Here is a 12,594-nt window from a genome sequence, read left to right as displayed (position 1 = left end):
TCCTCTTATAAAGACCATTTGTATCAAATTTGCAATGGTTTTATGGTTCCCATTCATTATTCCATTTTTGATCGACCTATTCCCAAAATCTCCTATCTCGCTTCCTTCGACTTACCAGCTATCGCAGGATGGTTTGGAGAAGAGCACTTTACCTATATTAGGGTTTATGGAAGCCAAGCCAAACCGCATGTTCTCCCTCTATATGTTCCAGATAAACTGTTAGCCCGAGAGATATCCTACCAAATTATGGCTGAGAGTGTAACCCAAACACTCAAGAAAGAGAAGAAGAGGGGCTGGCCCTCTTTTCCCTTAAGGATGGGTGTTTTTACTCTGCATAATCTCCAACATGCAGAAAAGGAGGCTATAAAGATGCAAGCTTTATCCCTGCCCACCATGCCAGCCAGACTCTATGATCCAAATAAAACTGCTTATAATGCCCTAGAACAGGCCAAACTGACTAAGATTGACCATCAAGAGGATGAGTTTGACGACCTGTTCAGAGCTGCCGATACAATAGGCCAAACCAAGCAGCTTGCCAAGATGAGATATAATGATGAGAGTTTAACTGAGTTCAATAAACTCAGAGAGAAGAGGTTGCAAACTCTGCCTCTAGATTTATTTTCATTAACCTCAGCGTCCTCCTCAAGCGAGCCTGGTCAGAAGCATACAATCCAATCTCCTGTTGAAAATAAAGAACAAAATAAACAACAGGAGGAAAGACAAGAGAAGCAGCAGGCAGAGAAGCAGAAAAAGGAGCAAATGGCTAAGCAGCAGAAAGAACAGAAGGAACAAGAGCAGAGAAAGCAGAAGCAGATAGAGGAACAGCGGAAGAAGGAAGAGGCAGATAAGCAGAGAAAGGAGTTAGAAGAACAGCAGCAGAAAGAGTTGGAGGAGAAAAAGAGGTTGGAACAAGAAAAGGAGAAGAGTAAATCACAGACTTCCATAGATTCTGAATTGCTGAAACAATGGAATCAATTCGATTCCATTATCAATGGAAAGGAAGGCTCCAAAGACGCACCAGACACCACTTCTTCTCAGGTTCTATGCGGAACCAGCGGCCCACCCATTTCAAAGGATCTCGAGGTAATCACCAAAGACCCTTCCGATCAGATTGTGCTCCAGGTGGAAGATATTCCTCCCCTGGACGTTTTCTACAGCCCAAGGCTCAAAGCAGTTGTTAAGCGCTCAAGGAAGAGACGAAGGCTTGATCAACCTTCCATCTTTCCTGAACAAACAGTCACAGGGAATGTAGTCTGGAAAGAAGAATTTGACCCCTCTGATGATCTTACCAAGCTATCACAGTATGCGGGAGCTTATTCTGCAGCAACTATAGATAAAGCATCAGAGGTAAGTCTTTTGTTAAAGACTAAGGACCAAGAAATTTGTACATTGCAAGCAGAAGTAGCCGAAGCACGAAACAAGACAGCACAGGTAGAAGAGCAGTTGCTGGCGCAACAACAAGCAAACAATGTATTAACCCAGCAACTGCAGACTGAAAAACAGAGGATTGATCAGAGTGCAATCCAGAAGCAGAAAGAATTAACGGAGGCATTGGCACAATTGAGAGAGGCAAACGAGCTAATGAATAAGTCAAAGGATGAGCAAATCGCTCAATTATTAGCACAGCTCGAAGATATCAAGGTCACTAAGAAAGTCGAGAATTTCAGAGAAGAGGCAGCTCAAATAAATAATGCATTAATCTCCTAGGTTAGACTCTTGTGCCAACAACTAACTGAGGCTGAGCCATTATGTGAAGTATCTACAGCAGTATGTCAGCAGATTGAAAAAGCAAGAAATGAGCTAGATCAGACCGAAGAAACCATAACTTCATATCTTGATTGGCAAGATACTGATATGGGGAAAGAAGCAAAATTGCCTAGGATCTATGAGCCATTCAAGGACATACTCTTCACGGAATGGAACACTCAGATGATGAAAGCGGAAAGGGCAACTTCAAGGTGTAAAATGATTGCCAACAATATGATTGATTTGGTCAACAATACACTCTATTGGGCCAACATGATCTCTCAGTGTACACCTGGAAGCATAACCACAGCAAACATAATTGAACAAACAAATTATCATGGACTCGAAGAAAGGAGAAAGTTAATCGCTGGGGTAAATACTTTAACCTCTGACGCATATTGTCACTTTCTAATCAAGCCGCACACTCAAAGGTCGGCTCTTAAGTGTTTAACAGATGCACTCAAGTGCCTAATCCCCGACTTTCAAGATGCCACATATGATGCCCAGCTCACGTCGCGTCTCAACACTCCACCGGAAGTACAGCCAATGCTTACGATATGTCAGTTGAGGTTTAAAGGCAAAGAGCCCACCGAATGAAGCATTGCTGCCGACTGCCAGATCACCAAGAAAGATGGAAAAACATTTATTGATGCCAATTTCATAGTTGTTCAGTTTTTCTTAGATATTTAGATTAGATTAGTATTTATAGACCCTTTCATTGTTTTGGAAAGGGTCGTAAAATTTTGTAATAGACTTAAAGGCTGAAGTTTGCACTACTGTGCTTCAGCCTATATTCTTTTGTGAAACTCGACCAATAGTCCTTTATTTGACGAGAAGGCTGTTTTATGCATTTGTGCACTATTGTCTCTTGTCTGGAACGCTTTCTAGTTTGAAGAAAGGACTGTGACATAGCGATTTATATAATGGATTGTTGAGCAGCTTACATGGTACTTTTATCTGCATCTGTCCTCTTTCTTTTCATATGAATTTCTGTGTTATTATCTTTTGCTATTGTTGAATACGTGTATGCGCTGTAACAGCAAATCTTCATTTCATTCCACTATTGGATGTTTTGTGATATGCCTTTCTTTTAATCATGCATGTAGCAATGATATGAATGACAATGTGTAGTAATTCGCTATTATCGCTCTGCATAACTAATTATGCAGAGCAATCTTAAATGGTTTAAACATCTATGCTTTAGTGTTAGAGTCATCTATATGCCTGCCTTAAAGCACAGATTATCAAACGCTACGCTTTGAAAGATTGATAAGTCCCGGGATTAGATTATAGTTAATATATATTTCGCTGATAGTTTTAGTTGTTTATTCATCACTATCGTACCTCACAAGTTATTCATCCATCCCACTTTTATCTATTATTGGGAAACTGGTCCCATTATCCCCAGTCGGAGCCACTATCCCAAACGGAAAAGGAGCTGCTTTCAAGGTCCGGACCGGGTGGTTTCCCCTTTGTTGTGGCAACGATTTTCGAGGCCTCAACAAAATTGGCGCTAGAAGGAGGGCCTCAGCTGTGAATGGAACATAAATCCAAACCTATAAGCCATTCTAAGAGCACTTCGCCCTCCGAATCTCCTCGATCTTCCCATTTGTATACTGGTTCGCCGGTACCCAAACAAGAAGAAGAGGAATCAACTGCCACTGCTCAAACCCATCATACCACAGAACAATTAAGTCTTGAATCACCTGAAGTTCAGTCTCTAATCCATAAACTTCAGAGCTTCTCGATTTCACCACAGAAATTTGAGGTATCAGAAAGCAGTGCGACTTCGCAGTTCAACCTTACTCACCCTCTCACCAGACTTCAGAGCGGAAAACTCGGTATTGAACCCACTGAGTTTCCTTTACCTAAAAGGAAAAGGGCAAAGAAAATTACTGAAGGGTCTGCTAGTGAAGAGCTTTCATCCACGTCCTCCATTTCATTTTCTCCACTGCAAAGTCGACCATCCACTCCCCCATTACAAATTGTCGTTCACCAGGGATCAGAAGCCTCGATATCCCAACCTATTCACTCCTCATCTTTAATTCCTTCCCATACATCCGGAATCCCAGCAGTAGTCTCAACCACTGTTGCTATCATAATGGCAGATCCATGGACTAGGCCAGGAGCAGTCAATATGCCTGCACCCTTGCATGATCTACCCGATTATCCCGAAAAATGGCTGCCTAAATTCAATCCAGATGATGGGACTCAGGCTGAAGAACACATCAACAACTTTATGTTAGCAGTTAACCTAAAAGGAGTGACAGAGCAAGATGTTGTTGTAAGACTTTTCCCTTACACTTTACAAGGATCAGCAGGATCCTGGTATTTTTCCTTACCTTCTGGTTCAATTACCAGTTGGAACACATGCCAAGAGTAGTTTCTCACCAAATATGGAGACGATAGGTCCCTAGCAACTTTAATAAACGACCTCTCCAATTTGAGAATAGAGCACAGGGAACCAATAAAAGAGTTTAATGCCAGATTTAATAAACTACTGAATAAAATCCCTACTGCTTCTAAACCAAGTGAACAAATCCGAAGCGAATGGTATATCACTGCCCTACCTGCCAACATAGCCATTTTTGTAGACAGGGCTGGCAAACCTACCTTAGCTGAAAACATGAGAGAAGCACTTGCTGTTGAAAAGCGCATAAACGCTCTAGAAAAGAAAGCTGCTCTAGAGGATAGAAAAGCTAAAAAAGTCTCGTTTAAAGAAGATTCCAAGAAGAAAACCCCGAAGGACCCGTATGACATGGAAGGATTACAAAAGGTCCTTAAAACAATGTCTAACGAAATGGTTGAGATAAAAAAGCAGGTGGCCGAAACTTCAAGTAAAAGACCATTTAGAACTTTTAAGAAAACTGAATCAAAGCCGCCCAATGTAATATCTAACGCCGATTCAGACCAAGAAGAAGAGGAAGAGGAAACATCTTCACAGACCGATGATGAAGAAGAAGTAGCTGAATGCCACGGAATGTGGGATTTTATACTCCCCAACTCTGATACGGAGAATGAAGAAGAAGCCTTCCCGGTTACTACAAGAAGTAAAAGCACTCTTGAACCCGCCCAGGCAATTTCAAAGAAGAGGAGCGCGGGCGCTACTACAGCAAAGGAAAAAGTTCCCCCAAAGAAGTCACCTGCAGTAGTTCCTCAAAACCAGCCCTCAACTTCTAATTCTCCTTCAACATCCAAGACTCTGGTGGTATCGGATTCAATGGAATATAACATTGTTGATGACATGAAAAAGACTAAGGCAAATATAACCATGTTTGAACTCAGTAAACTAAAACATCAACAAAAGCTACTTCTCAAAGAATTAAATGCTGTCCCCTCTACTCCCCTTCCCAGTGCAAGAGCTGCCAACGATTCAGGCCAGCCTCCTGCAGGTATGGTTGAAATTACCGATTCAGTTTTAATCGGAGATAAATCTAATTCTCACACTCCACCCTTCCTGCTCACTTATGAGATTTATAATAGAAACTTGCACAACTGTTTAATTGATTCAGGGGCCTCATCTAATATAATGCCAGCTTCAGTTTGCTCTAAACTGAACATTGAACCCCAGAAGTCTGCCATTCATATAGTGCAGTTGGATAGGACTAAGGTGCAGGTTGTGGGAGAAATTAATTATGTAACCATCAGGTTGTCAGCCGACCCCAGAATAGTTCAGAGGATTGACATCTTGATTGCCGACATACCTGAATTTTATGGTTTGATTTTAAGCAGAGATTGGTCCGAAAAACTACATGGGTATATTTCCACAGATTGGTCACATATGTGGCTTCCCTACAAGGGAAAGCCGAATTAAATAAGGATCGATCGGGAGAAGCATATGACCCACATAGTTACCGAATTTGAACAAGAAAACCAACATGTGGCATTCAACAACAATATTTTGGGGAACTATTCGTCCGAATCATTCTTTGGCAACTTTGTTGCCCAACCATCTCCATTTTCAGTTAATCATTTTACATCTCAGATTGAAAACTTTTCACAAACAGATAAGTCCAGATGTTTTAATGATGCTGAGAAAATTGTAGATATGTTTGTTAATACTCCTTTATTTTGGTCTTTATATTTTGATGGCTCTAAGTCCAGTGAAGGTTCAGGAGCTGGATGTATATTGGTTAGTCCGCAAGGAGAAAAGACAATGTTGTCTTGTAGGTTAGAGTTTGAGTGCACTAATAATACAACCGAATATGAAGCTTTAATCCAAGGATTATACAAAGCAATCGGCTTGGAGGTGCGATATCTAAAGGTATTCGGCGATTCGGAAATCATTGTCAAACAGGTTAGAAATGCAATTCATTGCCTTTCGACTCACCTTAAACATTACCAATCGCTCGTCCAAGAGCTTACCTCACACTTTTTGGCATTCAACATTTCTTCTATACCTCGATCTCAAAATTCAGCCGCAGATTTACTAGCCAATGTAGCTTCAAAGCTTCTACCTTCTGAAGACTACAGCCTTGATAGATTTTCTGTAGAATTACTTTTTAGACCTTCAATTCCTGACAATGTCACTAATTGGAGAGTATTTAACCATGATAAAGATATCTTGCAGTTTCTAACTTCGGAACAATCCTATGACAATCAAGTTATTGAGGAAGATGATCACGATCTACAAATGAAACAAGCGCCTCAAGAAAATTCGATTCCTAAACCTGTGGTGAAGCTTGAAGACCTTTATGATATCAAAGACAGGTTTAAACCTGTAATTAATGCAAAGCTTCAAAGTTCCACCCTTAGGTTTGAATTAATAAATCTAGGCATAGAAGATGCTCCTCAAAACATCAACTTAGGAATAGGACTTTCCCAAGAAGAAAAGGAAGCATTTATTAAACTATTGAGAAAAAACAAACAGGTCTTCACTTGGAAATATGATGACCTAAAGACATATGATACATCTATTATCCAGCATACCATCCCTATGCTTCCTGATCAGAAACCGATTCAGCAAAAATTAAGAAAAATACATCCAAATTTGGAGACCCAAATAAAGTCGGAGCTTAATAAGCTTTTGAAAGCCAAAATTATCTTCCCGGTCCGACATTCAAGTTGGGTCTCTAATATGGTGCCAGTCAGGAAAAATAATGGCGACATTCGAATTTGTATTGATTTCAGGAACCTCAATAAAGCGAGCTTGAAAGATAATTTCCCGTTACCTACTATGGAGCAAATTCTTAAATCAGTAGCAGGTTCTGAATTGATGTCCTTTCTTGATGGATTCTCCGGATACAACCAAGTTTTGGTTCATCCTGATGACCAACTCAAAACCACATTCAGAACAAAATGGGGAACTTATGCATATCAGAAAATGCCTTTTGGACTCATAAACGCAGGAGCGACATTCCAGAGAGCCATGGATATAGCCTTCAAAGGGTTGATTAATCGATCAGTAGTCGTCTACTTAGACGATATTATTGTATATTCTAAAAAGAGATATAATCATTTGCATGACTTAAATCAAATATTTCAGCGATGCAAAAGGTATGGTATTTCTCTAAACCCAAAGAAGTCTTTCTTTGCTCTTGATCAAGGAAAGCTATTAGGCTTTATAGTATCCAAGGATGGCATTTATATTGATCCTGATCGGATTAAGGAAATTTCTGAAATCCCTTTCCCACACAATAAAAAATCGATGCAGTCATTCTTGGGTCAGATTAATTTTGTCAAACGATTTGTTCCAGATTTCTCTCAAATTGTATTACCACTTCAGACAATGATCAAGAAGAATTCAGTCTTCAAGTGGGGAGCAGAAGAAAAGAAAGCTTTTGATGTTATCAAGCAATCAATAATCAATGCCCCAGCCTTGAATACTCCCAATTTTTCTAATCATTTTACATTGTATACCATTGCGTCCGATGTATCCTATGCTGCAGTGCTCATGCAGCCAAATGCTCATAACTTGGAAGCACCCATTTCATTTTTTAGCTCAAATCTTCAGGGTGCCGAATTAAATTATTCCGATGTGGAGAAACAAGACTTTGCTGTGTTCAAGGCAGTTAAACATTACAGGCCCTTTCTTTTTAAAACTCACACGAAAATTATAGTCCCTTTCCCGGCGGTAAGGCAAATTTTAATTCAAAAAGAACTAGGTGAAAGAAGGGCCAATTGGGTCACAGCACTTCAGGAATATGACCTAGAAATAAAGCCAGCAAAGATTGTTAGGGGCCAAGGTTTTTGCAGGATATTGGCAGGAGCATCAAACATTCCTGAATCAAGCGACATGGATCAGACTCAAACAATCAATCAGATAAGTGTCACTGATTCCGAATCTCAATATGCAGATTTGATATTTTATTTGAAGAATGGTTATGCTCCTCCAAATTTATCTTACAAAAATAAAAGGGCCATTAGGTTAAAAGAAAAGAATTTCACTCTCATTAATGATGTGCTCTTTAGACAAAATTATGATTCTATCCTGTTAAGATGCCTTGAGAGACCTGAAGCTCAAAAAGTTTTACAGGAACTACATGATGGGCCAGCGGGAGGACATTTTGGGGCAGACACGACAGCCCACAAAGTTATTCATGCTGGATATTATTGGCCTACATTGTTTAGAGATGCTCATGAATACGTAAGAAAATGCTTCAATTGCCAAACTGCTAGTGGAAGACAACGGAAATCAGCTTTCCCCCTGCAACCTGTCAACATTGAACAGCCATTTGAACAATGGGGATTAGATATCATTGGAGAGATTACTCCACCATCTTCCAAACAACACAGGTATATCCTCACTGCTACCGATTATTTTACCAAATGGGTAGAGGCTATTCCTCTGAAGGCAGCAAATTCAGAGGCAATCATCGAGTTCATAGACCAGTTCATCATTACCAGGTTTGGTGTTCCAAACGCTCTCGTTTTTTATAATGCTTCCTATTTCTCAGGAAATGCTATATATGATTTTGCTATTAAGAGGGGGTTTAAATTGAAATATTCTGCTAATTATTATCCCCAGAGAAATGGTTTAGCAGAATCTACTAATAAAAATCTCATCAAAATCATTAAGCGAACTGTTGAACAGAATCATAGAAACTGGCACAAATCTCTAGTATTTGCATTATGGGCTGATAGGATTACACAAAATGCTTCTATAGGTTCCTCCCCATTTAATCTAGTTTACGTAAAAGAAACAGTATTGCCTACCAATCTTGTTCTACCCTCTTTAGCCCTAGTACAGTACATCGAAGAGACTCCTTCTTCCTCTATCCAACTTAGACATGACCAAATTCTCAAATTAGAAGAAGAAAGGGAGAAAGCCAGAATCACTCATGCCAAACATCAACAAATGATCAAAGCATCCTTTGACTTAACCTCATCTGATTCCAAACACTTCCAAGTTGGTGACTTAGTTCTCAAATGGGACAAGGCCCATGAAGATAAAGGTAAGCATACCAAATTTCAGAAAATGTGGCTTGGACCATTTCAGATCTGTGACAAGATAGGCCATTCAACCTTTATATTGCAAGACTTATCAGGGGTGAGAGATTCTCTCCCTGTTAATGGCCTGGTCTTGAAGAAATTCTTTAATTGAGAAGGTGATCCCTTCTCCTCTTTGTAGATTTGTGTAGTTTGTAGGATCGATAGGAAATAAAACTGTAGAGTATCTCCATTGACCTTTAGCTTGGTTCGAAAAAGCTGTCTCACAGAATAAACCAAATATTTGCTTTTAGATAGTAGAACCCTCAACCAAAAGGAATAATTTCTAAGGAACTAGATATCTGTTTGTTCTGAAATCACCACTTAACGTTTTGAAGACTCTTCTCGAAAGGTTAAAGTTCTGTAAATCATTCTCGGTTTTTAAATACTGGTCTCCAAAGGTTATTCATTTTAAGATAAAATCTAACCCATTTTCAGCATCTTCAACTCTTCACCTGTCATCCATTTGCTCTTAAGGAGAAAATTGTTCACCCCATTCACTAAAGTTTATGGTTACTCAGAGTGTAATTCTAAAATATAGAAGATTAAAGATAAGAGGTCTTATTACAAGCCTGCTTACCATGTTCATAGGAAAATAGTTTGACTGACATTACCAATACTGCCTATCATAACAGGGTAATGGCTTGAAATTTCAAGACAAAGAGGTCTCATCACGAGCCGGCTTGTTCAGTTAAATTATTACCAGTGAATGGCATTGTCAATAGCTGGCCACCAAACCAGGACAATGGCTTTTTATCTTATCAATGACAAAGAATGAAAAAACGGATAAAAAAATAAAATATGGCAACATATTTTAGTTTCATTCTGTTAACTACAATCTTATGTGAATGGAAAAGTGAATAATACTATGGTTAAAAGGTATCCCTGTCGAGACTATAAACGTTTGCTGGCAACAGAGGCTCTACCTATGACAGAGGGGTTAATTATAAAAGCTGATTTGGGAAAGTTTTTGTTTTATCATTATAAACCAATAAAGGCCTATTTTCAGACTAGGGATGTATTTATTTTTTCTCGAAACCAAAAGGATAGAAGTTAACAGAATTCACTTGGTTCAGAACGCGCGAATATCCAGTTAAATTAGAGATTTTTCCCTTCTGATTGAGTTTCTAATTTTGAAAAGCTTAAGTGTTTGGATTACTTTCAGAGATAACTGGTTCTTCCAGCGAATCGCCAATTGTTGTGCCCTACAACAACCCCCCATTTCATATCATTCTTATTTTTTAAAAATTAACATGTGGAATGGGTCCCTTTTAAAATTTTGGCATCAATGCTTGCATGTTCAAAAAAGGCCGCATAATCAAAGGAGCTTTCATGTACTTAAGCCTTTTTCGGACATTAATGTTTCAAATAACAAACAATCTTTTATTATTGCGATAAAGCGATCGCAAGATCGCATATCGCAACAACATGAGAGATGCATTCAAATGGAATTTTGGTTTCCGCCGATGCGATATCGCTATCGGCGATCGGCAATGTTACATACACACCAAGTAAAGGCACATAACTCATGTCCCGATGCGACGCGATATCGGCGATACCTCATGTGAAACCGCCTTATGATTTAAATCCCGACCCGAAGCGATATCGTTATCGGCCGTCGCGCACTTCGGTAAGGCATTCGGTTCCTACCCCCGATGCGATGCGATATCGCAATCGGTAACCCCAAACCATTGTATATGCGCCTACATCTGTTCCCATGCGCTAGCCCGATGCGATATCGCTTATCGGCTATCGACACGATCTTTTGGTAATAATTGTGCAGGACTTAATCCCCGAAGCGATGTGGTATCGCTCATCGGTGGTCGGCAGTCTTAAAAGCCATCACTTAAAAGCTTTAATTTTATATTCATATCCGGTTGACAAAGCGCGAATCCCAAAATTCCGTTAATACAAGGGATAAGGTAATGCGTGGGTATTTAAAATATTTTGCCCCTTCGATTAATGAGCACCTGCGTTTAACCGCCAGAATATCTGTTACACGCTTAAGTGAGTCATTCACCCGGATAACGGTATAATTATCACATTTAATGAGTAGTAGGCCTCAAATCACCATTAATGCATCTGCAATATACTCTTAGCGATTGGATCCGCAGCCACTTTTGAAAATTAATCTTGGCACGCTTCAAATGATATATCTATCTCACTGTGTAGCGTCATTGTTACTATGTTGTTACGATTTCTCTTGCAATTGTGTAGAATTCGTCTTTTGAGAGAAGCTTAAGCATGATGGGGAAAAGATCCAAGAGGGCTACGGGCTCTACTGTTACACCTGTAGTAGGTCAAGCTGCTGCAATTAGCAAGAAAGGCCTCGTTTCAGACACTACATGCACTGGTCTTAACAAGGCTACATGGCAAGGCACATATAATCTATTAGAGGCCAAACAACCACAAGTTTCAGTGATAGTAGCTACTGCGGACCCACTCAAAAAGTCTGACGCAACTCTCAAGGAGTTGGCCGATTCCTTTCTTCACAGAATAGCCGCTAGAGAGCAAGTCCTTCCCTACACTGATGTAGTGCGATGGGCAATTGAGGAAATTCCAATCACTGACAGAACGTTCCATACAAGAGACGGACGGATTTTCGGGTCGTTCAAGCCAGAGCACCTGAGGGAAATGTATCATTTGCCTGAGCCAGAGAAAATCTACAACAAAGACTTCGTAGAGAAGTTTGCAGCTGAAAACGATGTACCATCTGAGCCCATTCGAGATTGGAGGCAGAACCCGGCCAAACACAAGCATGAGAGCTCGGGTAAGTATTCTGTCGATTCCTTGGCTTCTCCCTATTGCTATGCGGGAATTATGATGTGTAGGCTATGGGGATTACATGATTCTTCCAATTTCGATATAGAAATGGTTCCCCTAATGGAAGCAGTTGTTAATAGTTTTATCATGGATTGGGCCACCATTCTTTCTGATAAATTGACTGTAGCTATTCGGGATTTTAGAGCTAAATTTGTAGTCACCGAAAGGAAAATCCCCCCATTTTATTATAGCGCCTACATTATCGACACATTGTGTTTTAACTCTGAGTTTCCCATCCTCGGTTGGAGATGGACCACCCAAGACCCTTCGCCCATTCATTTGTATCATCGGAAATTATGGAAGTCCTCTTACAAAGACCATTTGTATCAAATTTGCAATGGTTTTATGGTTCCCATTCATTATTCCATTTTTGATCGACCTATTCCCAAAATCTCCTATCTCGCTTCTTTCGACTTACCAGCTATCGTAGGATGGTTTGGAGAAGAGCACTTTACCTATATTAGGGTTTATGGAAGCAAAGCCAAACCGCATGTTCTCCCTCTATATGTTCCAGATAAACTGTTAGCCCGAGAGATATCCTACCAAATTATGGCTGAGAGTGTAACCCAAACACTCAAGAAAGAGAAGAAGAGGGGC

The sequence above is a fragment of the Pinus tabuliformis genome, chromosome 5_2 (assembly GCF_031772625.1).
Source record: "Pinus tabuliformis cultivar Carrire ecotype Pingquan chromosome 5_2, CPIR1, whole genome shotgun sequence".
Classification (NCBI taxonomy): domain Eukaryota; kingdom Viridiplantae; phylum Streptophyta; class Pinopsida; order Pinales; family Pinaceae; genus Pinus; species Pinus tabuliformis.
Note: the sequence above shows the minus strand (reverse complement) of the source record.